The 25,910-nt window shown below is 42.0% G+C and overlaps 2 long non-coding RNA genes and 1 pseudogene across 2 annotated transcripts; all 3 read left to right on the forward strand.

Annotated features, from left to right (window-relative positions):
* The first annotated feature begins 619 nt into the window (after positions 1-619).
* LOC117018763 (uncharacterized) lies at positions 620-6,218 on the forward strand. Its single transcript, XR_004422317.1, has 4 exons — positions 620-722; positions 925-1,045; positions 4,781-4,973; positions 6,116-6,218. It is a non-coding gene; the product is annotated as an uncharacterized LOC117018763 (long non-coding RNA).
* A 1,428-nt stretch (positions 6,219-7,646) lies between these two features.
* On the forward strand, positions 7,647-22,174 carry LOC117018788 (uncharacterized). Its single transcript, XR_004422320.1, has 4 exons — positions 7,647-7,978; positions 8,435-8,570; positions 10,955-11,272; positions 21,674-22,174. It is a non-coding gene; the product is annotated as an uncharacterized LOC117018788 (long non-coding RNA).
* On the forward strand, positions 18,210-18,318 carry LOC117018996 (uncharacterized; annotated as a pseudogene).
* Positions 22,175-25,910: the final 3,736 nt, after the last annotated feature.

Here is a 25,910-nt window from a genome sequence, read left to right on the forward strand (position 1 = left end):
AATAACTGTATTGGCACACCCTCCCTACTCACCTGATCTGGCTCCCAATGACTTCTTTTTTTACATGAAGATAAAGGAAATATTGAAAGGAAGATATTTTGACGACATTCAGGACATCAAGAGTAATACAGTGACAGGTCTGATGACCATTCCAGAAAAAGAGTTCCAAAATTGCTTTGAAGGGTGGACTAGGCACTGGCGTCAGTGCATAGCTTCCCAAGGGGAGTACTTGGAAGGTGACCATAGTGATATTCAGCAATGAGGTATGGAGCACTTTTTTAGGATGAGTTCACGAACTTAATTGTCCCACCTCGTATACCCAGATCACTTTTTTCCTCTTGTAATCAATCTGAATAAAATTTGTTTATCCCACTTTAAAACTCTCGTAGTTTTAATGCCCTCATATTTTTAGCGGCTCGAATTCAGTAATTGAATTCTTAATTAGGCCTCTGCCCACAGTTTAACCACTCTGCCTGCTTAACTGCGTTTGTTCTCACGAATGTAGTCATAAGTTACTGATGTGTCTCTTTGTTAAACAGGAGGTGATAACTTCAGGGTCGAGGAGAATTTATGAGTTTGTTTTGCAGAAGGAAAGAATGTCCCAAGGTAGTTGTGACCAGCTGCTAAAGCCCAAAAGTCTGATGCGAAAAAAGCATCATCTGTGACTAAAGGAACACAGACTTCCTCTCAGTTCCCTGGGACTCCCTCTACTCCCTGGCTGGGTAAAAACTCCTTACTTTTGTGTTTTGGGGAAAATGAACTTGGGAGATGTTGCTCTCCCATCCTCTCACTTTGGCCAAATCAAATAAATCTTCCTCTGTCTCCAAGCACAGGTATCTCAGTGTTTTGGCTTTACCTGTGCACTGGGTTCACGAATCTGGATTTGGGGGGTGATTCTGTAACACTTTTTTTTTGTTTTGACAGTTATAATGCCACGACTTGGATCGATCAGATCCATCACTGGAGTCCTAGACCCCTCACCAGGACCTGAAGTGTGAGCTTTTAAAAACTGTGTCTTTATCCTGACTGACCAGGGAATCCACTGGTAAGTCCAGCTCCTAAACCGTCGGTCCAGACAAACGTCCTAGGGAGCTGACAGGGACAGAATTTGATTCCTGAGCTTCTGAGTACATTCTAGAAGCTGGGTTAAAGTAGTGGACAATCCCAGGGAGAGTCAGACTGGGCTAGAGTCCCAAGGACATCTGTTCATGAATCTAGAGATGCCCCTGGCTGAGAACATGGGCGCTGCTCAGACACTGGAAACCTGGTCTTGAACCCATCACTGTCTGGTTCCTTTCCTATTGTCACGATTTTACTAAGGATCACTAGAAGTTCAGTGGCCTCTTTGAGGACATGACCTTCCCAGACTGGCTCCTCTGAACCTCCTCCCTTCTCATCACCCTGCTTCTCCTTCCTCCTTTTGCTGCTTTGGACCTTCCCTTGAATCTTTTGATATGTCTGGTCTGGGGGTTCAGAGCTAGTCACCCCAAGATGTGCCTCACTGTTTGCGGATTGTTTTGATCTAAGGGCAGTTTTAGTTTCAGCCTCAAGAGGAACTTCTGGCCCTCCCTGTAACTACCTAGAATTTGAATTAGGGGCCGTTCCCATCATAAAAGATCATCAGCCATCGTCTCTGTTTGACCTACCTATAGGGCAGGGCATACTTTTACTTGCTGAACATCTGCTCTTCTCATCATCCTGCAATGACCCTTTGAATCCCCCATGGCACCTTACCTCATCCCTAGCTCAGGACGTCTTCTGCACCCACGTTCCCTTTCTATCTCTCCTGCATGTGGCGTCTCTGACTCTGTCCTGTGTGCTGGGTTCCCATACATATGTATGCATGATATTGGTGATTTTCTCTCACTCATCTGTCAACGTCCGTTTGATTATTAGACCAGACAGAAGGGCCTTGAGGGAAGAGGAAATTTTGTTCCGCCCTCACACCCCTACGTCCTGCCTCCTTCTGTCCACTTTGCTGTCTCTGAACTTCCCATTTTAGTCCTTCAGTCATTTGAACTCTAGCCCCCCTAGAGTTTTTGTTGTTGTAGTTTGGAAACTAAATGCATTTTAATAGAAAACAAAATACAAAATAACTCTTTTCAGAAAAAAGAAATAGTGAATCCTTTTTCCACAAATTAGAACTTGCTTTATTCTCAAAATATAGTTTTATATGCGTGTGTACGTGCTTAAAATTTATTTCACAAAGTGTTTTCTATTAAACTGCTATTGCAATGCAGGAGACGGGAGTGAATGGTCGTAAGGAGAAAAAGACTTTGAAAAAGCCACACCTCTCATTTGGAAATTCAACACTTAATAATTCTATCTTTTGACTTTTCCCTTCAAATTATCCTCATTTCTTTACCACCTTCGGCCCCTAGAAACATGTCAGCAGGAGTAGCCGATCTGTCACCCAGAAAGTTTCTCTTTCTCCCCAAACACTGTGCTACCAAATTCTCTGAATTCCCTGAACCTCAAAATTCCAAGTATCACAGCCAGTGCCGGGGGTAACCTGAAGGATGAGCGCAGAGAAGGCCTCTGCCAGTGCTACGGTTCCCCTCTCAATAATAATAATAAATATTAATGTTAATTAAAAGTTATTATTATCACAATAACAATAATAAAAAATTCTGTTGTCTGTAATTACAGAAAGTCTTTTTGCCAGGACTTCAAGTGCCTTCAAGGGATGGAGGGACCCCAAAAAGCAATCACCTGAGGCTGAAAAGAAAATAGAAGGCTATGGGGGAAAAAACCTTAATGTTTTGTCCACTCCGATGGGTTTTGGAGACATTTAGACAGTTTCTAGATGTCTTCTCAGTCACAAACCTAAAATTTATTTTACAGTCTTCATCAGCTTACACATCAGGACAAAAGAAAATCTTAAATACCTTCAGAAATACTGTTAAACAGGTAACTACTGTGTTTCCCCGAAAATAAGACCTAGCTGGACAATCAGCTCTAATGCGTCTTTTGGAGCAAAACTTAATGTAAGACCCGGTCTTACTTTACTATAATATAAGACCACGTCTTATATAGCATAACAACATAACATAACATAACATAACAAACATAACATAATATAATATTGGGTCTTATATTAATTTTTGCTCCAAAAGACATTTTAGAGCTGATTGTCCGGCGAGGTCTTATTTTTGGGGAAACAAGGTATAACTTGCCCACTTGCCGGAAACACAATTTAACTAAACATAAAAAGTAGATAAACCAGTGACATTGTAGTATTATATTTATTGAGTCAAGGCTAAAATTTTAGAAGAAAACTGTGAGATCTCTGTTTGCATCTATATATTACTTTTTATGCTTCTGTGTGTATATATGTATGTATGTATATTAAGTTTATGATAAATTTTCTGCATTTGGATGATAATACCAAATTAATTCATAAAATTCCTTAATGGAATTCCATTCAAATTGACATAGAAGTAAATGAATGCTTCTGTAAATTAAGTATTCCTAAACCTCTCACTAATATAAAAATAAATCCCGTTTTTAAAGAGAACCTTTACTGGGGTAATCTTTGGTAAATAAAGCCAGTTTTTCTTTTTTAATTTTGAGGAAAATAAAAGCAAGCATGTCTCAGAGTTTTTTGCATTAACTGTCAAAAAATTATATGTATATATGTATATGTATCCACAGAAATAACAAAGATCCCTTATCAAAAGAACACTAACCAGACTTTAACAATGGTCAGCTGAAGTCTTTTCTCATTCACAGACATTATTTTTTGACATTGATTTTCTCTTCCTAAATATTTGTAGTTAGGTATGGGCATGTATGCTCCATGATCACACCACTTAAAAAGTTTGTGATATACGAAGTCAGTCAATTCAGTTTGCGAACTCATCCTAGAAAAAGTGCTCCATACCTCATTGCTGAATGTCACTACAGTCACCTTTGATGTACTCTCCTTGGGAAGCTATGCACTGATGCCAGTGCCTAGTCCACTCTTCAAAGCCTTTTTCTGGAATGGAACTCTTTTTCTGGAATGGCCATCAGAACTGTCGTCGTATTACCCTTGATGTCCTGAATGTCATCAAAATGTCTTCCTTTCAATATTTCCTTTATCTTCTGATAAAGAAAAAATCACTGGGGGCCAGATCAGGTGAGTAGCGATGTGGTTCCAGTACAGTTATTTGTTTACTGATTAAAAACTCCCTCACAGACAGTGCCGTGTGAGCTGGTTACATCGTCAAGATGCAAGAGCCATGAATTGTTGGCAAAAAGTTCAGGTTGTCTAACTTTTTCACGCAGCCTTTTCAGCACTTCCAAATAGTCAACTTGATTAACTGTGTGTCCAGTTGATACAAATTCATAATGAATAATCCTTCTGATATCAAAAAAGGTTAGCAACATCATTGCAACAAGTTCTCAAACTTAATTGTCTGACCTCTTTGCTGGACTTAGTAAGAATTTCCAGAAGTAATGAAAAAGCTGACTTATTGATCAAACTACTAACCCAAATTCAGGCAGAACAAGAATTACATCCATGGAGCTGAGTCAATTAATGGAGATAATTACAATTTTTTATGCTTTGTTTGGAACATTGCTGGCATTAAATGTTTGTACTAGAATTAAGGAAACATTTATCTCTTAACCTACATGAAACTTACATAAAATTGTAAAGTATACCTTTGTGACCTAAGGTGAAGCAATTTTTTTTTTTCTGATCATTCATGAAATCAAAAAAGCTCCATGAGTATTCTTATTTTTATGGCTATATAGTTATTTGCATAAGTTCAAAAATAATCTGTTTTCCTTGTAGCAGGACATAGCTGGAAATATGGGATGTATTACCGAGGCTGTGACTGGATCTTTATATTGAGAATGATGTGCATTGAATCAGATATGTCCTGACAACTTTAAGAACTAAGATTGACTCGGAGAAGCTAATGCTTATGAAGTGCCTCCTAGAAAAACCAGCCTGTACCCGTCTTACTGGATTCCCAACCAGACAGGTCAGTGGGACATTTCTGGCAGGCTCAGAAACCTCAGAATATTTAGGAGGTGTTGAGGAGAGAGGAATTCATCCAAACCCATAAGTATTGCAGGCAAAAATCTGGTGGCAAGTTTCCCTTGACTTTTTACCGTCAGAGGTTTGGAAAAGGTTAATCGGAGATTCCTTACGAAAAGTTCCGGTAAAGCGAATTCAAGAGACCCATGTGGCCCGTCACTAATTTGATGCTATTATGTAAACAGTGAAGCCAGTGAGACTAGACTTACCTGCAAACAAATTGGTCTGACTTTCATTCTCTTCGATAGGAAAGGTGGGAACTTTAGAGAGACGGGTCGTTTCAAAAGAAAACTGTAGGTGTACCCTTGTGGGTTTCTCTTGCGTGTTTACAGTCTTTGACAGTTTGAATTCTCCTAGAGTCTCCAATATCTAGCTAGAATGTTCCAAATGAATATTTCCAATGATTGTCTCTTCTGACTTGAAATCATTGAGAACCAAAGATGTCCTTTTGCCAGAGCTCTGCACATCAAAGCTGGATGATACCCTGTTTCCCCGAAAATAAGACCGAGCCAGACAATCAGCTCTTATGTGTCCGCTGGAGCAAAAATCAATATAAGACCCGGTGTTATTTTACTATAACATTTACTATATTGCATTATATTATATTATGTTTATTATATTTATTATATAAGACCTGGTCTTATATTATAGTAAAATAAGACCAGGTCTTATATTATTTTTCCTCCAAAAGACACATTAGAGCTGATTGTCCAGCTAGGTCTTATTTTTGGGGAAACGGGGTATGATATAAATCTCAAAGCAATCACCACAAAAGACTATGAACTCCAGGTTGCTGTGTGGGCCGCCCAGCACACTGACCGCTGATGTCATCATCACAGACTTTCACACTGGAAACCTCAGAATCCATTGGTTTGCCGCTGCTGTCCTCACTCCTCCATGTAAAGACGCTTTGGGCCCAACAACTAGAAATCTTCTTGACTGGCTGCCCTCTGGAATTGAAAGGAAAGGAAAGTAAGGGAAGGGAAGGGAAGGGAAAAGAAAGGAAGGGAAGGAAAAGGAATGCAGGGCAGGGCAGGGCAAGGCCCTGGTTTTTGACATTAATCTGTTTTTCTTTTACGTCCTTAGAATCTCCCTTTCATTAAATGCCTGGTGACTAGCAATATCCAGCAAATACCTGCTACTACCACGACTCAACAGAAGATTCAGCCAATCCTTAATGGAAAAAAAAGGCAAGTGAAAAATAAATGGGCTCATATTGTTCAAAGGGCAGAAAAATGTTCCTGCTTTTCTTGAACATGAGGGGAGACTGACAAAGAGTCCTTGTTTGAACAACTTCAGTCAAGCACCTGAACCATTCCTAGGACCACGTGCACTTTCTTGTAAATTCCTTATCAAGATCCTAGCTAAGCCAGTTTAGCAAGAGTTTCTCATCATCCATTTCTTTTTGTTACTTTCTTTAATTTTTCTTTATTGGGGAATATTAGGGAACAGTGTATTTCTCCAGCACCCGTCAGCTCCAAGTCCAGTCACCATTTTCAGTCTTAGTTGCAAGGAGCACAGCTCACCTTCCCATATGGGAATTGAACCAGCAACCTTGTTATTGAGAGCTCATGTTCTAACCAACAGAGCCATACAGCACTCCACCGGCAGCTCAGTGGCGGCTCGTTGTCTTCAATCTAGTTGTGGAGGGTGCAGCTCACTGGCCCATGTGGGAATCGAACCAGCAACCCTGTTGTTTAGAGCTCGCGCTCTAACCAACTGAGCCATCTGGCTGCCCGTCTTTTTTTTTTTAATTAAATTTTATTGGGGTGACAATTGTTAGTAAAGTTACATAGGTTTCAGGTGTACAATTTTGTAATACATCATCTATATATCACATTGTGTGTTCACTACCCAGAGTCAGTTCTCCTTCCATCACCATATATTTGATCCCCTTTACCCTCATCTACCACCCCTCTGCCCCCTCACCCTCTGGTGACCACTAAACTATTGTCAGTGTCTATGAGTTTTTGTTTGTTTGTTTGTTTGTCTTGTTCCTTTGTTGCTTTCAGTTTTGTATCCCACATATCAGTGAAATCATATGGTTCTCTACTTTTTCTGTCTGACTTATTTCGCTTAGCATAATAATCACAAGATCCATCCATGTTGTCGCAAATGGCACTATTTCATCTTTCCTTATGGCAGAATAGTATTCCATTGGGTATATATACTGCATCTACTTGATCATCATCCATTTCCGCTCACCGTTGAATGTAACAGAGTTTCTCATTCTCCTCCATTCAGTGGGTGATGAATTAGCTGACTGGCCCATCTCCGGCCAGAATCCTGGTAGATTGCTTCAGCCAGAAGCCCCTTCCCTTGTGTTTCCTGTTAGTCATCTCCAGTGACCCAAGGCTCCTTGACCATTAATTCCCACTTGCCCATGTTGTGTTTAGGATTGAGCAAGGTTCTATACCGAGGTATCTTTCCCCTGTTATAATATTCCTGAATTAATCTGTTTTGACGGCTTTAACTACTGTCCAGCCCTGGGTTCTCCAAGCTCAGGGTCCATCAAACCAGCAAGCATAATACGTCCCTTTCTTGTCTGTTGTTGATTCAGAAGCATGAGGAGCCCAGTGTAATAAGGTGGCTTCCTAATTTCCGGTTCAGGGAAATCATTCTTCTATCTCTTGGTGGAAGCATTCCTTCTTCTGGAACTAAGACCTCCAGGTCAACAGAGTGCAACCTTGCAGGATCCAGAGGCACCGTGCTGCCAGCGGGCACTGAGGGGACATGGTGACTGGTGTCCCTCCCCGTTCCACCCCTCGGTTCCTGAACACCTGAACCCTGGCTATTAGAGAAACATTACTATGTCCTGGATGCTGAGTCACCACCAGCCTCCTGGAGAGCCTTGCCACATCTGGCTGGCACTGCCCCTGCGTCTTCCAAAGGCCCCCATGCTGCTCTGTCATGCCAGCTGCTCCGCAATCGTGGGAACACGGTAAAACGGTAACTTCCATGACTGTGGGCCCATGGCCATTCTTCCCTTGCTGTGATATGAGCTCCATAATCCAACGCAACGCTGAGGGTAGCATCGTGACAGTAGATAAGGCGTTGAGTGTGGATAAGGCAGTGACAGTGGATAAAGCGGTGATAGTGGGTAACGCGGTGACAGTAGGTAAGGCGGTGACAGTGGGTAAGGCAGTCGTCAATCCGTGGATGGCAGGTTTGGCAGTAGCATTGCAGGCAGGCAAGGTGAATTCGTACCCAGATGAAGTGTCTATTCCAGAGCCATCAAAATGCTGCTGCTTCCATGATAGGAGAGGGTCAGTGCATTCAGTCTGTCACCAGGGAGCTGGGTCCTCACCCTGTGGGATGCAGGTACTGGCAGCTGCTGGCAGGTTGGACATGCAGCCTTGCTGAGTGCAAGTAGTATTGCTAAACCCATTCCTAATTTCTGTCCAGGCATCCACAAATGCTTTGTGCCGAGTCTGCTGGAAAATGACAGGGATGGCCGGGGAAAGAAGGTGACTGGTGTCCACTGACTTATCATCCTGTCCACGTGATTATTGAAGCCCTCCTCTCCTGAGGTCTCCCCTGGGTGAGCATTCACACGGGGCATAAAATCTTCAAATACATTTGCCCATCGATACTGTCCACAGAGATATTTCCCATTTTTCATGGTCATCACCTTTTCAGTCATGTCCTTTTCAAGTCCCTGAGCATCAAGACAAGGCATTGGCCATGAACCAGGATATAATCACATTTCTGGCATTTTCTTCTTCCAAGCAAAGTGAACAGCCAGGTGCACCAGCCGAAGTTCCGCTCACAGGGAGGGTTTTCCATCATCGCTGTCCTCCAAATGTGCCCCAGAGAGGGGCTGCAGGGCTGCAGTTCTCCACTTAGAGGGCCTGCATGTCATGCAAAACCAGCATGGGACCGGGCCTACAATGTTGCCTCCTATGTCAGCTGGTACGAGGTCATTGTCCATGAGGGCATGGCTGCAGGTTGGAGGAGACAGGCAGTAACATAAGGTCGTAGAAGTAAGGACATAGGAATTTTCGCCACTTCTTCATGTGACGTACTTGTGGCCTGATCACATACATGCCATTTCCATTTCAAGATGAAGTTTCTCTGCACTCCCAACTTTAAGACTTGGTGGGGAAGAAAGCACCCCGTGCATGAGGGGCAGCTTGTCTCATGGTGACTCTGTGTTCCATGTTCAAAAATTCAGTTGTTCCAAAAGCAGAGTGTATATCTGTAGGGTATAGCAGGACCTGACTGCAACATCCTAAATGCCTGCCTCCACTTCACCCGTAAGGGTTGCCAAAGTGCAAACAAAATCCCTACCTGTCAGTACAATGTCTAGAGCGAGGGGGTCCACTGGGTCACGTGGCCCAAGGGGCAGAGCAGTTCTCGCACAGCAACTTGGGCCATTTGCAGAACGTTCTCTTGTTCTGGACCCCACTCAAAACTAGCAGCTTTTCAGTTCATTCAATAAATAGGCCATAGTAATGCTCCCAGATGACAAAAAAGTCTCCTCAGAAACCCAAGGACGCCCTGTAGGCGTTGTACCTCTGACTTGGTCAGGGGAGAAGCTGGGTGCAAAAACTTACCCTGTACCTTTTTTTCATTATTATTTTAATTTTTAATTTAATCAATTAATTTATTTTTAAGGGGGGCACAGCTCACAGTGGCCCATGCGGGGATCAAACCAGCAACCTTGGTGCTATCAGCTCCATGCTCTAACCAACTGAGCTAACTGCCCACTCCTATCCTGCACCATAAAAGGGGCATCTGAGCAACCCCAGAACCCTGGACTCCTAGAAATTTCACTGAGTTTGAAGGTCATTGAAAATTTAGTTGGATTTACTTCATACCCCCTGACACACAGATGTTTTACCAGTGATTCTAGAGAAGTTGCCGTTTCTGCTCACTGGGTTCAACATAATGGCATCAGTGAAATGGACCATTGTGCAATTTTTTGAAAGGGAAAGGTGACCAAGATCTCTGAAAAAATTGAAATTTTGTGACACAGGTCTGGGGAATGAATACGCCTCTGAAGTGGAACTGTGCAGTATCACCTTAGCCCTTGAAAGGACATGTTTCTGTTGGGCTTATGCGCAGGTTGAGAAATGGGTATTTATAGAGCAAGAGCTGCATCATGGGGACCGTGGAATGCACGAGTTTGCTCAAGCAATGAAACCACATCTGGCAGAGCAGCTGCACCGGGGACACCAGTTGGAGAAGCTCCACCGTGGTTCTCGGAGGTCCAGCCGTTACCACACGTGCTCTGTGAAAGAGCTGACTGTGGTGTGGTGGACCTCTGACCCTGCGTCTGCCTTTCCTGGATGGGAGCGAGAATCTGCAAACACCCCGGGATGACTTCCTGTTGTCCTAGGTTGTGGTAGTTCTAATGCTTCCATTGTTCTTTCTCCACTGTAACAGCCCTAGCTACTCAGATCGGAGAACCATAAGGGAATGCTAATACCTCCTAAGTGTCCCTAGACCTGCAGGAATAACCGGAGCATGATTTCAGAGACCCCGTGGGCCCACTGTGGGGCAGACCTGGGCTAAAACCACATGGATTAGCTGACCTGCCATAAGCCCCTACTCTGACCAGAGAGCTCCAGTGACATTTCGTGTCTTTGGGGAAAATGTCACTTGAGAACTAGTGTCCAGTGGTCCCTGGAAGTTCTGATTAGTTTCTTACCCCCCACGCCCAGTTGCCCTGATAGAAAGCAGTGGGTCCCTTTGAGTAAGTATAACTCTTGTTTAGTGTAATGGGATCCTTCCTCGAGGGGACCTGGTCTCCCCTTCATTCAAGGAGTTCTGTCTGTAAACTGTACCAAGTCAGGGCATTGACACAGGGGCGGACTCACTACTTCTATGATTCACGTTACTTTCATTCACTTGACCTGTAAGTTTTCTGCTTACATAAAACAAGTATGACTTGACTAAGTTTTCGATCTTCTTCACTTCTAGGAACACCTGGATTAACGAGCAGACGCCATTAAGCTGTGGGTCAGAGGGTTACGGCTCTGCCTGGACTCTGTCCATTGCAGCCAGTACACCTGCCTCGCCTCTGGTGGTTGGGTGAAGCCCCTGGGCACCTGCCTCACTGTGACCCAGCTGCTTCAACGGCCTGTACATTCTCCTACTGAGTAGCTACCAGCCCACTTGAAGGTTGGGCCTACAGAGAACAACAACATTAGGTATCTTCAAGGATGCTGGGGCTCCAATCCCTAATTTATTTCTCAAAATACTGGTGGAACATGTGTCTCCTGGCCAGTCCCAGTGTGGGTGAGTAGGTCTTCAATGACAAATCCCTCTAACATTCCTTCAATCCCTTTCTTTACATTAAACCAAAGGAGATCAGGCATTTCCATTTCACTTAACGTAGGTCATTGTTTGATCTAGATTTCAGCTCAACAACCCAACAGACTGTAAGAGGCCTGTCTAATGTGCAAACGTGGAGCAGAATCTCTGCTTCATGGGCCCAGAATGATGTCCTGGGCCTGACTTACCTCAGGTTCTGCCATCATCATCCCACACCCCCAATAGTCATTCCCACGTGCATTCCCCAGACAGTTGCCTGTATAAATTAGGAAACCCAAGTAGTTCTTCTGGAGTGTGGCACACCTCCTCATGGCTCACACTTTGTACCTCACGTTTAGGTGCCTGCTGGGACTCGAGTCTAGTTATAGATGGCAGCTGCCTCGGGAGTGGCTGTTACCATGTTTCTCATACCATGCAGCATTCATCCCTCAGGTGGTGACACCATTGCAGATGGAGTGCTGTGGCAAGTTGTGTTGGGAAGGTCTCTTCCACTGCGGGTGGTGAGACCACTTGCTCTGGCAAAGAAGTCTCATCATCATTAAGCAGCTTGACAGCCCCAGGTCCATAATGAGCCTCCCACATGTCCCACCCCAATAAGTGGAGAACAGCCCCTCACAACCAGTTTCCTGGTTTAGGTGCAGAAAGCCTCCTGGTATGGGAGTGCAACTTGCTGAGATTTCTCCAATCACCGTTTGGTGGGTAGCAGCTTCAACCCTGACAGGAGATAAGACTCTTACTCAGGGAACATCTAGATGTGCTTAGGTCACTGATGCCAGGCTTGAGCTGAGAATTCAAATCCCTAAGCTTATCCTCGTCTTTCACCACTTAGTCCAAAACATTAGGAGAAACCAACCAATGTCATTATGTTCTTCAGTTTTCCAAGATGTCCAAGTGTATCACGTGTGGTTACTTAGCTCTTTCCCTGTTCTAAGTTGTTGAGTAAAAATACTCAATGCTGATATTTTGTGTATCTCCATAAAACAGTTCACACCATGGGCAATTAGTGTTCTGTTCACTAAGGGAAACTGAGTCATTACTTCTTTAAATATAATCAAATTAACAACTGCAGGATCCCCAAAACCAATACAGAAAGTCATATCAAATCCTGTTCCCTAGAACCACTCTTTATTCCAAAATCTGAGTCAGCGTTCTTCAGAAAAATAAAACTCATAGGTAGGTAGATAGATAATAACAATCACATAGACAGATAGACAGATACAAGATGGATGGATAGATAGATGATAGATAGATAGATAGATAGATAGATAGATAGATAGATAGATAGATAGATAGATAATAGACAGACAAGTAGATAGATATGAGGACATTTATTATAAAAATTGCCTCAGGTATTATGGACAGAAGTCCTACCTCATGCCTTCTGCTAGCTGAATAACCAGGACAGAAGGTGGTATAATTCAGTCTGACTCCAAAGGATTGAGAACCAGGTGAACCAATGGTATAACTATTTGTCTCAAGCCAAAGGCCTGGGAACTAGGGGGCCCTTTGTGTAAGGTCCAGAGTCCAAGACCTAAGAAGCAGGAGGTCTAGTGTCCCAGGCCAAGAAAGATGGGCACCCAGCTCTAGGAAAGGAGAAGGAAACTGCGCTTCCTTTGCCTTCCATTCTATTGTGGCCCTTTTCTGATGTGCTCACATATTGGTGAGGGTGGATCTCTTTACTCAGTCTACTGAATCTAATGCTAATCTTTTCTAGAAACACACACACACACACACACACACACACACACACACACACACACACACACACAGAGAAATGTCTTACCAGGGATCTGGTCTTCCCTTAACACATCAAGTTACCAGGAAAAGTTCTCTCTTTGTCAACTTGACACCTATCTGCATACCTTAAAAACATACTTAATCTTCAAACAAAGACAATAACAAGGCCATAATTCTGCCTACCATGAGAGAAGTATCCTGCTTACTACTGAAAACACACTCATCTCTTTCTCAGGGAAGAGGGAAAGTTCTTGAGTGATGTTTACGCTTCTTCAAGATACCCCTTAAAAAATACTATGATGTGAAATTAACAATACTTAAAAACTGATATAAATTCAGTATGTCTCATAGGCCCTTATAAAGAATAAGAAAGAAAGCACAAGACACTTGCTTAATATATGTATATATATGCATATTCATAAACACATACACACCAAAATAAAGAGACAATATGACAAGTACTGGTCTCGTTTCTGTAACCGGTCATGTGTTAGCAGAATCATTGCTGGAGCCCAGGACCAGAACTGTGCACTTTTGAAAGCTTTATTTTCCATCCTTACTGACTGGAGACACTTCGGCGAGGTCAAATCTTAAACCACTGATTCAGACAAATGTCTCTTAAAGCTGTTAGGGACAGATTTTGAGTCATAAGATTTTGAGTACATCTAAAAGCTGGGTGAGAGCCCCAGACAACTGGGCAGGTTAGAGCCTCAGGCTTCTCTCTAAGATGCTGGATTTGAGCCCCAGGGAAACACAAGCTGAACTAGATTCCCAGGGTTTCCTGTTCACAATTATAAAGGTACCACCAGCAAAGAACATTCGAGTTTCTCAGTGACCTGAAAACCCCTCGTTGAACCCCGACTGACTATATGCTCAGCCATCTCTGTTTCCTTTCTTACTCCATTTACTAAGGATAATTTGGAAATTCAGTGGTCTCTTTGGGACACTTGTGATCTTCCCAAACTAGCTCCTCTAAAACCTCTCCCTCCACTCACCCTGCTTCTCAGTCCCCATTTTAGTGCTTGGATCTTCTCTCCAGTTTCCTTGAATTATCTCTCATCCTCTTCAAACCAATACATGTAGGTGTACACATAAACACACGTGTAACAAAATAGAGAAAATACTAATGACACTTGTACGCATGCACACAAAGCCATTCTTAACAAAATAAGGAGGAAGTACTCGTGACAATTACCGTCCTCATTTCTGTTATTTACATCTGCCTTCTTCTGCTGAGGTGACTCAATTATTTCTTACTGAAAGGTCTGGGTAGCTTGGATCAGATTGTTGCAGTTTCCCATCGACCTTAACCCCAGGGCCTGGTAATACTAAAATCTGCCCTAAGGCTTAGTGTGTGTTGCACACATACCCTTCCCTGCCTCCATTGTAGCCATTGTCCAAATTCCCTTTGTAAAGACACAGATTCTTTGATTCACCAAATATTAGTCAGACTCCTGAACTGTCTCCTGGGATTATTTGTGCACATTCTTATGAAATCCTTAGCGAGAACCCAGCTAAGGCTTTGGAACAAGAGTGTCTCATCCTCTGTGTCTGGTCCCTGTTGGTATCCAGTTAGGCTTCTCATCATCCACCACCCACCAGGTGGTACATGATTGGGCTGGCCTAGCTTAAGGAAGAATCCTGTTAGGTCAGATTATCCACAATCCTTCTTCTCCTTCATGTTTCCTCCTAGTGATTGCCCTCCACTGACCCACACCAAGCTCCTTGGCAGTCAGTTCTCACTTAGCCGTGCTGTATTTAGAACCGGTTCCACACTTTGGCATTTCCCCTCATGGCAATAGTCCTAAATTAAAACTCTTTTTTGGGGTAACTGATGTACCTACTCTCCATCTCGGATTTATATTTGAAGTTACGATGCCGTGACTCAGGATCAGATTCATCATTGCCCAGGGCGAACCCCCCACTCAGAACCCCGAGTTTGCACCTCTGAAGTTTTTGTCTTCACTCCTGACTGATTGATGGGGGATCCATAGTTGAGTCTGACTCCAAAACCATTGGTCCAGCCCGATGTCCAATGGTTGTCTGGTAGGGGCATCCAATGTCCAGACATCCAATGTCCGATGTCTGGTAGGGGCAGATTTTGATTCCTAAGATTTTGATGATACTTTAGAAGCTAGTTTAGAGTCCCTGACAGAGGCTGGGATAGAGTCCCAGGTTTCTCTCTGTCAGAAGCTGGGTGAGCGTCCCATGCAAGCACAAGCTGGTTATTATGAAATTCATTTACAAAGTTCCTAAAGGAGTTCCGTTCACATTGGCTTAGAGATAAATGAGCTCCTCTATAAATTAAGTGTTCCTAAAGCTCTCAGACATGCAGAAACTAATCCAATTTTTTAAAGTTCACATGACCTGGGATAATCTTTTGTAATAGTTTTTAGAATTGTTGGTAAAATAAAAACAGGCATGTCTTCAGAGCTGTCAGCATTAAATACTATAATGAAGACATATAATATACATAACCTTTGTTTAGTTTCTTTATGCATTCATCTATCGATGGACAATCTTAAGTTGTTTCCAGCATGGCTGTTGTACATAGTGCTTCAGTGAACATGAGGTGGGGATGTGTCTTCAAGGTACTAATTTTGTTTTCTTCAGATAAAAACTTACAATAGGAATTGCTGGATTGTATGGTAGTTATGTTTGTAATTTCTTTTTTTCTTTTTTAAATTAGTTTCAGGTGTACAAAACAATATAATAGTTAGACATTTACACCTCTTGCAAAATGATAACCCCTTTCCCCCAATCTACTACTCGTCTGACATTGTATATAGCAGTTACAATTACATTGACTCTATTCCCTATACTGTACTCTACATCCCATGACTATATATATATATATATATATATATAAAATTATAGTTGATATTCAATATTATTAAACTTCAGCTTCAGGTATACAGCGCAGTGGTCAGGCATCTGGCTAACAGACATGAAAAAAGGCTCAACGTCACTAATCATTAGAGAAATGCAAATAAAAACCACAATGAGATACCACCTCACTCCGGTCAGAATGACATCATCAAAAAATCAACAAACAACAAGTGCTGGCGAGGATGTGGAGAAAAGGGAACCCTCATGCATTGTTAGTGGGATTGCAGATTGGTGCAGCCACTATGGAAATCAGTATGGAAGTATCTCAAAAAATTGAAAATGGAACTGCCTTATGACCCAGCAATCTCACTCCTGGGTATCTATCCAAAGAAATCTAAAACACTAATTCAAAGAAATATATGCACCCCTATGTTTATTGCAGCGCTATTCACAATAGCCAAGATATTTGTAATTTCTTGAGTAACCTCCGTGGTATTTTTTCATAGTGGCTGCGCCAATTTACATTCCCACCAACAGTGGACAGATTCCCCTTTTATCACATTCTATCCAACACTTATTATCTCTTACTTTTGCAGTGACTTTGTATGGTCACAATGGGTACTGGACTTACTGTCGTGGTTACATCATAAAGCATATAAATGTCAAATCACTATGTTGCACACCTAAAACTAATGCAATATTGTATGACAACTATAATTTAATAAATCATAAATTTTAAAGTAAGAACTTACACAACTCAATAGCAAAAAAGTCAAGCAATGTAATAGTTAGACATTTACATCCCTTGCAAAGTGATAACCCCCTGTCTTGTTATAACAGCCATTCGGACAGGTGTGAGGTGTTATCTCATTGTCGTTCTGATTTGCATTTCCTTGATGATTAGTGATGTGGGCACATTTCCATGTCCCTGTTGGCCATTTGTGTGTCTTCTTTGGAATTAAGTCTATTGAGTTCCTCTCAACATTTTTCAATTGGATTGCTTGACTTTTTTGCTATTGAGTTGTGTAAGTTCTTACTTTAAAATTTATGATTTATTATAGTTGTCATACAATATTGTATTAGTTTTAGGTGTGCAACATAGTGATTTGATATTTATATGCTTTATGATGTAACCACGACAGTAAGTCCAGTACCCATTGTGACCATACAAAGTCATTGCAAAATTATTGACTATTTTCCCTATGACCATATAAGTTCTTTATATATTTTGGATATTAACCCTTATTACATATATGCTTTGAAAATGATTTCTACCATTCCCCAGTTGCCCTTTTATTTAGTTGATGGTTTCCTTTGCTGTGCAGAGCTTTTTAGTTTGATGGGGTCCCACTTGATTATTTTGCTTTGTTGCTTTTGCTTTGGTGGCAGTACAAAAAATGATTCTGAAGACCAAGGTCATGGACCTTACCCACCATGTTTTCTTCTAGGAGTTTTACGGATTCAGGTCTTACATTCAAATCAAGTAAATTTATAAAACTTGTAAGTTGACTTCTCAATAATTATGTTTATAATATTGTATTTATTTAATAACATGTTTTATAATGATTATGTTTTATAATATGTCTACTTAAGAATATTTTCACAAACCTTTTGGGTAACTTGAAACCGTAAGTTAATGTAAAGACTGTATCATCATTAATAGCTAGATGATATCCAAATAAGATAAAATATTAAAACATTAATTTCTGAATATAACTTTCTACTTGGCATCTTGTTTTTTTATGGTATAGAGAAGCTTAACATATTTGGGTCTGTTTTTAGGCATGAGGAATAGTACTATAGAAAAGACATACGAACATACAACCTAATTACAAAATGGGCAGAGGACCTGAATAGACATTTCTCTAAAGAGGACATACAAATTGGCAACAGACATATGAAAAGATGCTCAACATCACTAATCATCAGAGAAATGTAAATAAAAACCACAATGAGATATCACCGCACCGCAGTCAGAATGGCTATCATCAACAAGACAAATAGCAACAAGTATTGGAGAGGCTGTGGAGAAAAAGGAACCTCATACACTGTTGCTGGGAATGCAGACTGGTGCAGCCGCTATGGAAGGCAGTGTGGAGGTTCCTCAAAAAATTAAGAATAGAATTACCGTATGATCCAGCAATTCCACTTCAGGGTATTTATCTGAAGAAATCCAAAACACTAATTTGAAAAGACATATACAACCTGTGTTCTTGCAGCATTATTTACAATCGTCAAGATGTGGAAGCAACCTAAGTGCCCATCAATAGACAATTGGATAAAGAAGAGGTGATACATGTATACGATGGAATATTATTCAACCATAAAACAATGAGTCTGCAGCCATACCACCTTGAACATGCCCGATCTCGGAAGCTAAGCAGGGTCGGGCCTGATTAGTACTTGGACGGGAGACCACCTGGGAATATCGGGTGCTGTAGGCTGAAAAAAAAAAAATGAAATGTTACCATTTGTGACAACATGGATGGACCTAGATGGTATTATGCTAAGTGAAATAAGTCAGAAGAGACCAATACCATATAATTTCACTTATATGTGGAATCTAAAGAACAAAATAAATGAACAAACACAACAGAAACAGACTCATAGATACAGAGAACATTTTGATGGTTGCCAGACGGAAAGGGGATTTTGCAGGGCTGCATGAAAAGGGGAAAGAATTAAGAAGTACAACTTGGTATTTACAAAATAATCATAAGGATGTAAAGTACAGCATAGGGAATATAGTCAATAATATTGTAATATTGTATGTCAGGTGGGTATTAGACTTATCAGGGACATCACTTCGTAAGTTATATAAATGTCTAACCCCTATGTTGTACACCTGAAACTAATATAAAATTGTATGTTAGCTTTAATTTTTAAAAATGCGTATGCCTCTAGAAAATTATAAAATGATGTATCCACAAATTTGCTACAGAATGATAGCACATGCCGAGAATTAACAATGGCTTACTGTCTGAGTTTCTCTGTCTAGAAAGAAGAATATTGGTTAAAACGTTCTAATTCATACATGTAAATAAACCACCATGACTAGTGAAGGTAAAGAAGAAACCTCTAATGCAGGAACAGTAAGACTGTCTTTGTTCAGGAAAGGTATGATGAAAGTGTTTTTCTAAAGGGAAAAAGAGTGGGTTTGCCCTGAAGTGAATGGATGGTTGTTTGAGAATTGAGAAGAAGACAAGAGTAAGACAAAACCTTAATAATATAAGGCAAAAAGTTGCATAAGAATAGTGAAAAATAATGTAGACAAGTAATCTCATCTTGAATGCTCAACATGACTATGATTGAGATATGTATGTATACGATTTTTTAATTTAACGTTACAATTAATAGTACACTGATGCAAAAGTAGACTTGGTTCTCTCTCTCTGCTACAGAAACTTAGATTAGTGGTTCTCTTTTTTTTTTATTTAAAGTTTATTGGGGTGACAATGGTTAGTAAAGTTACACAGGTTTCAGATGTACAATTCTGTAATACATCATCTGTATATCACATTGTGTGTTTACCACCCAGAGTCAGTTCTCATTCCACCACCATATTTGATCCCCCTTACCCTCATCCACCACCCCCTCCCCCCTTACCCTCTGGTAACCACTAAACTATTGTCTGTGTCTATGAGTTTCTCTTAATAAGAAATTGTTATGGATGATGTAATACAGAATTGTACACCTGAAATCTATGTAATTTTACTAACAAATGTCACCCCAATAAATAAAAAAAATAAATAAGAAATTGTAAAAACATTTTCCGTTACCTAGAAAGTATACTGCCAGGGAAACCAAGATGCTGTGACTTCAAATAATTTCCTGCGCTTCATGTTATATTTATCAGGTAACTGATTACTTAAGAAACTACCTTCTAAATATTAAAATAACTCGATGTTTTACAACTATGCAACTTTCTGTATTTCCCCTTAAAATCTTTTCTCCATTAAAGATGATTAAAGGGATAAATAAGTTGTCTTTCCCAATGACTGCAACCCTATTTAGTCAAGTGTTCAAACTTTCGACATTTTTGACACCTTCCCAAAATCAAATTCTAAACAGAGTCTCGTTTTGTCTTAAATTAACTTGGAGGTTTCCCAGAGAGCCTCTGAACAATCTCAAATATTTTGTCTCTTGTCAAGGTGATCTGCTAAACTAATTACATTTATTTTGTATGTTAAATTACATGGGAAGCACTGTCAAGTAAGAAGCGAAGCCAAACCTTCTTAGGTTGTATATGTGTGGGTATATGTCACTAATACAGGTATTCCAGAAATTGTGCAAAGTTCATAGAAACGTGTCAGTACCCTGTCGTCCAGTTCCTATGTTGTACGCCACAGAAGTTACTAATTTACTTGTCCAACGAACTCTCATCAGAAGTTTAACCATGGCCTTCTATGTCATCATCTGTCATTCACATAGTTTCGTTTTGTTTTTGCTTTGGTTCTTCTCTGTGTTCACAATAAGCTGCAGGTGTGAATGCTGCATGCTGGCAGAACTAATAACGTTGAAACCATGTCTCTGGACTAAGTATGAATTTTCAGAAGTAATAAAGAAGCTGATTCATAAAGCTACCAACATAAGACCGAGCAGAAGAAGAATTAATTGCATGGGGCTTAATGAACTGATGAGGACATTATACTTTTTAAAATAATTTTATTTAAGCATTGCTGCATTTTTATTGTTTTGTTTTCCATAGAGAAGAAAAACTTTTTCTCTTCAGTTACCTGTAACTTACAGCAATTTGGTAAAGTATGACTTTGTGAACAAAGATAAAACAATTCTTTTGTCTCCCTAACTAACCCCTCTAGAATTTGAAGACTCTTAGCAACAATTCGTATTTTTATGGCAATGTAGTTACTTACAGGACCCAATTCAAAACATTGATTATATTGCCAATGCTTTGAATTAAATGTCCTATTTGCGAATTAAGTACATGGAATGATATGATCAGACAACTTTAAGGAACTTAGGTTGACTTTAAGAAACCATACTTAGGGGCGGCCGGTTAGCTCAGTTGGTTAGAGCGCAGTACTCTTAACAACAAGGTTGCCAGTTCGATTCCCACATGGGCCAGTGTGAGCTGCACCCTCCACAACTAGATTGAAACAACTGCTTGACTTGGAGTTGATGGGTCCTCGAAAAACACACTTAAAATAAATAAAAGTTGTTTTTTTTTTTTTTAAAAAGACATGCTTATAACTGACCCCACCAAAAACAGCAACAACAACAACAACAACAACCACCCAGCTTGAACCTGTCTTACAGGGTTTCCACCTTAAAAGTTTGTAAGGAAATTTACTTCCTGGCAGGACCAGAAATCTCAGGATAATTTTTGGATCCTTAGAAGAGAAGAGAGGACTTTACCTAAATATGTAGATATTGCAGGCAACATCTGGTGTATTTTCTGCTTGGTTTCCTAGCCTTGAGAGACTTGGAAAAATCCAATCTGAGATTCCTTCTGGAAAGTTCCAGCAAAGCAAACACAAAAGACACAGGAAGTCAATCACTATCCTTGCTGCACTTCCTTAAATAATCCACTATGTTTGTCTAGACTTGGCAAATAATTAGTCTTGCTTTGATTATCTCTGATTGAATAGTGATAACTATAGAGAAAAATCGTGTTTCAGTGGGAAACTCTGCTGTAACCTTGCATGTTCTGTCTTGCATCTTTTCCCAGTCGTGACAAATCCTCGTCTTCTAGTTCCCCCCCCCACCCCACCCCACCCCCACTGTCTAGCTACGACTCTTCAAATTAACGTTTCCATTTTTCTCCCTTCTCACATGGAGTCATTGAGAAGTAAAAATGTCCTTGTCCCTAAACCCTGAAAGCTGAAGCTGGATGACGTCATGTAAACTTCAAGGAAATCACCACAGATCGTGTGGACAAAGTTTCTGCTTGTTGCTGGATGGGACACTCAGAAGCTCACCTGGACACCAACGCCACCACCACAGAAAATCAAACTGAAAACCAGGAAATCCAGCAGATTGCTGCCACTGTATACACCCACCGTCTAACTATGCTTTGAGCCCATCTAGAAATATTCTCATTAGGTTTTCCTCTGGAATCGGAAACTCGTTTCTCTATCGATCTTTGTTTCTCTTTTATTTTCGTAGAAATGTTTCCCCATTAAATGTCTGATGGGGAAACCATACTGCATACCCTCCACTGCCAAATCTCAGCAGAAAATTCACAAGATCCTAATGAACAAAAGGCAACTGGACAAAAATGGACTTACGTTATTCTAAAGAAAGAAGAATGTCTCTTCTTTTCCTGAACAAGAAGGCGACTGACAAGGTACTTCTAAAAATATTTTTATTGTTAAACTTATTAGGGAAATGTTGGTTAATAACATGATATGAATTTCATGTGTACCACTTTATAATATGACATCTGCATACTATCATGTGCTCAACCACCAAAAGTCTAGTCTCCTTCAGTCGCTAGGTATGTGACCCCCCTTTACCCTCTTCATCCTCCCCCACCCCCTTGCCCTCGGGCACCACCATTCTGCTGTCTATATCTGTGACTTTGTTTCTTGTTTGATATCCCACATGTGAGGGAAACTACAGAAGTGTCATCTTGTCTACCTGATGGCTGACTTCCTCCTCCATGAGGTCACACTGTGCTAAGCATCGCAGGAGACACAACTATCTTCATGATTTTGGGCCCATTGTTCAGTATCATCCACGTACCCTCTTCCCTCAGTTTTATATCAATGATTTCCACTCATGGTCCTTTCAAGTCCCTGAGCATGGGTCCAAAGTATTGGCCAGAGCCTATGAATTAGCATATAATTGCATATCTGGCCATATTTTTTTATTTTTTATTAGTTTCAGGTGTGCAAAACAATGTAACAGTTAGACATTTACACCCCTTACAAAGTGATAACCCCCTCCCCCAATCTACTACCCCTCTGACATCATATGTAGCTGTTACAATTCCATTGACTCTATTCCCTATGCTGTACTCCACATCCTGTGACTATATATATATATATAATTATAATTGACATTCAGTATTATTCAGCTTCAAGTGTACAGCACACTGGCCAGGCATCTAGACAGTCCATGAAGTGATACTCCTGATAAGTCCAGTGCCCATCTGACACCCTACAAAATCTTTACAACATTATTGATTATAGTCCCCAAACTGTCTTTCGTATCATATCCCCGTGGCTATATTGTGACTACTAATCTGTACTTTCTAATCCCTTCATCTTCTCCCCCATCCCTCATTTTTCCTTTTAGCAAAGTGAATGATGAGGTGACTTGCCCACCGGGACGGTTTCGCTTACCCACTGTCATTTACGAATGTCGCACGGGTCTGCGGTGCTACAGCTGTCCAATTTCTGGTGATGCCTCCACATCATGCTAAACGGCCTGTTAACCGAGATCAAATCATTCCTTCCTCTGTCAGCGGAGTACCCCCATATGCCATGGGCTGCGGGCTGAGAGAGACGCCCTGGAGAGCAGCAGGACCCAGGGCATTTGGGCCACGACTTACTGTAACTCCTTTGTGCCTTCAGAGCCTGTCTCGGTCCGGCATGGACATGCCACTCTCATTTGGTGATATCGTATTGCTGTGAAGACCAACTGTGTGTCTCCATGGGTCAGAGAGAAGAACACCAGGTCATAGTAAACAGTGGAAGTTACGTGGTAACTCAGTGGCCCATGGGTAAGCAACTCATCTCTGAAACCAACGCAAGCAACTTTAGAACAAATCCACAGGCCCCTTGGAGGGGCGGTGACAGCCCCTTCCCCTGAATGTTGGCCCCTCCTACACTGTGATTCACCTGCAGGTCCGCCAAAGGCCCCAAACAGAATCTCGTCTGCCAGTGAAACTTCTAGAAACTTCTAGAACCGTCAAGTCTGCTGCAATATATGGCCCAAGTCACAGAGCAGCTGGCACAGCAGCCTGGCCCGTCTCCTTCTCTGAGCCCCACTCCAAATGAGCAGCTTTCAGGTCACTCTATAGGCGGCCAGGGGAACATGCTCAGCTGAGGATATAGATACCTGCCTCCCGTCCCTCAATCTTGGTTGTAGGAGGGGCCACATGCCAACAACTTATCCTTCCCTTTGAAAGGGATACCTGATATGCTTACTGCCACTGGGCCCCTAAATATTCTCTGGGTTCGAGGCCCCTGAATGTTAGTCAGATTTATTCTGCACCTGCTGACACTCCAAAGTGTACTAATAAGAATTCTAGAGTAGAGCTGGCCCCGCCCACTAGGTTAAGTCAGCTGGACGTCATCATTGTGATGAAACAGCCGGTTTCCTGAGGGGAAGTGACCAGAATCAAAATCTCTGCCAACTGATTGTGACCCGGGGGCTAAAGAGGTGATATACCAGAGGGGACCGAGGTAAAGGTGTATCACTGGCCTTGGGGCTGAGAGAGAACAGCTGTGATTGGCCTTTGGGTACACGTGGAGGAAAGTCATTTGCCAGCGAGGCGGCTGCATACACGTTCCAGGACACTTGTGAATTTGCTCAAGAACCAAACCGTGTTGACGCAGCAGCGGCAGTTGGAGTCCCCGGTAGGTTGAGCTTGCGACACTGCACTGTCATTCTGTAAATTTTGGTCCGGTCCTTTTGCACAGGCAAGTGAAGGAGATGTGACGGGAACTAGCCTCCTGCATCGTTCAAATCCTTGGGGTACAGATGTCTGCAACCCACCCTGGTACAGTCACAGGAGGCGACGTCCTCTTTGTGTGCTCCTTTTTCTTTCTGTACTGCTGCTTGCGAAGGAAGACACTTTCCCCTGCAGTACCAGGTCAGGAAAATACAAGCAATCATTTATCAAGCATGTGTTGTTCCAGGAGCTGTCCCCTCTTTGACCGCCACCCTTTGATTCCTGTAAGGTAATCATTTCTATGATTGCCATGTGACCAGTAAGGCAGTGAGGCTGGGCCAGTGGGAAGGGATTTACTTGGTGGAGCGGAGTCCTAGGTCTAGTTAGTGTAGCTCTGGGAAGACCTCACAGGAGCGACCGGATGTTCTCAAGCTCAGCTCTCTTTTCAGAACTGGCCCGACTGCGATTACAACGAAGGCAGCCCTGGGCCCAGTGCCCCCACCAGCCTCTGTGCTAAGATGCCCACTGTTGTGCTTGCGGTGCAGCACAGCGCCTGCGCGGGGGCGCCTGCATGTGGGAACAAGGTTAGGGTGACCCACCACTGGCTGCCCCCTTATACAGTCTCATCCCCATGAGTGTGGGTAGGACCTGCCAATGAATATGGGAAATGATACCAGCACTGTCATTATGTTGTGTGACAAACGGGAAGCGGTATTGCAGGTTTAATGGAGGACCCTCCTCAGCTGACTTTGAGTTAAAGCAGAGATCATCTGTTGTGACCCGAGGTCTTCTCTGATGTCAGAGACTCTTTCTCTGCATGGCTGCCTTTGAAGAGGCAAGCTGCCGTGAATTCTAGAGCCCTGAGGAAATGAACGGTGCCAACAAGTGTGAGCTTGGAATCAACACAGGCCACTGACGCGTCCATTGCTGTCCTGTGAGATGTGGCGCCAATAACCCATAAAAATGTAGATAACACATATAGTTGTTTCAAGCTGCGACATTTGTAGGGCTACCACCTCGGACTTCCTGTAATATTAGGAGAGGGCCAGAGGGGCACACAACACCATTTTCTTGCAAAAATGTTGTCCAAATTTCTTTTGTCAGTGGTAGTTACCTAGTGGGACCTCTCTGACCTCCCTGGCACATAAGGAGTATGTCTCTGTATGATTCCTTCAGTTCAATTACAAAAAGCGTGTGCCACTTAATAATAGTTGCCTCTCAGATTCAAATTCATCATTCATTGCCTACTGTGTGAAAATCCAGCCGGGCCCTTTCAAATGTTTCATTTGCCAGCTGGTACAATGGTAGGTGTCATCAGTAGCTGGAGGTGGTTAGCTGCTGAGTGAGGAAGAGATTTCCCTTTCTGTTTCCATTATGGCCTCTCCACAGTCTCTTGTCCATGCACACCTTGCCCCAGGATCAGGTCCCACAGGATGCATGGCTTCTCTAGGGCCC

The sequence above is a fragment of the Rhinolophus ferrumequinum genome, chromosome 28 (assembly GCF_004115265.2).
Source record: "Rhinolophus ferrumequinum isolate MPI-CBG mRhiFer1 chromosome 28, mRhiFer1_v1.p, whole genome shotgun sequence".
Classification (NCBI taxonomy): domain Eukaryota; kingdom Metazoa; phylum Chordata; class Mammalia; order Chiroptera; family Rhinolophidae; genus Rhinolophus; species Rhinolophus ferrumequinum.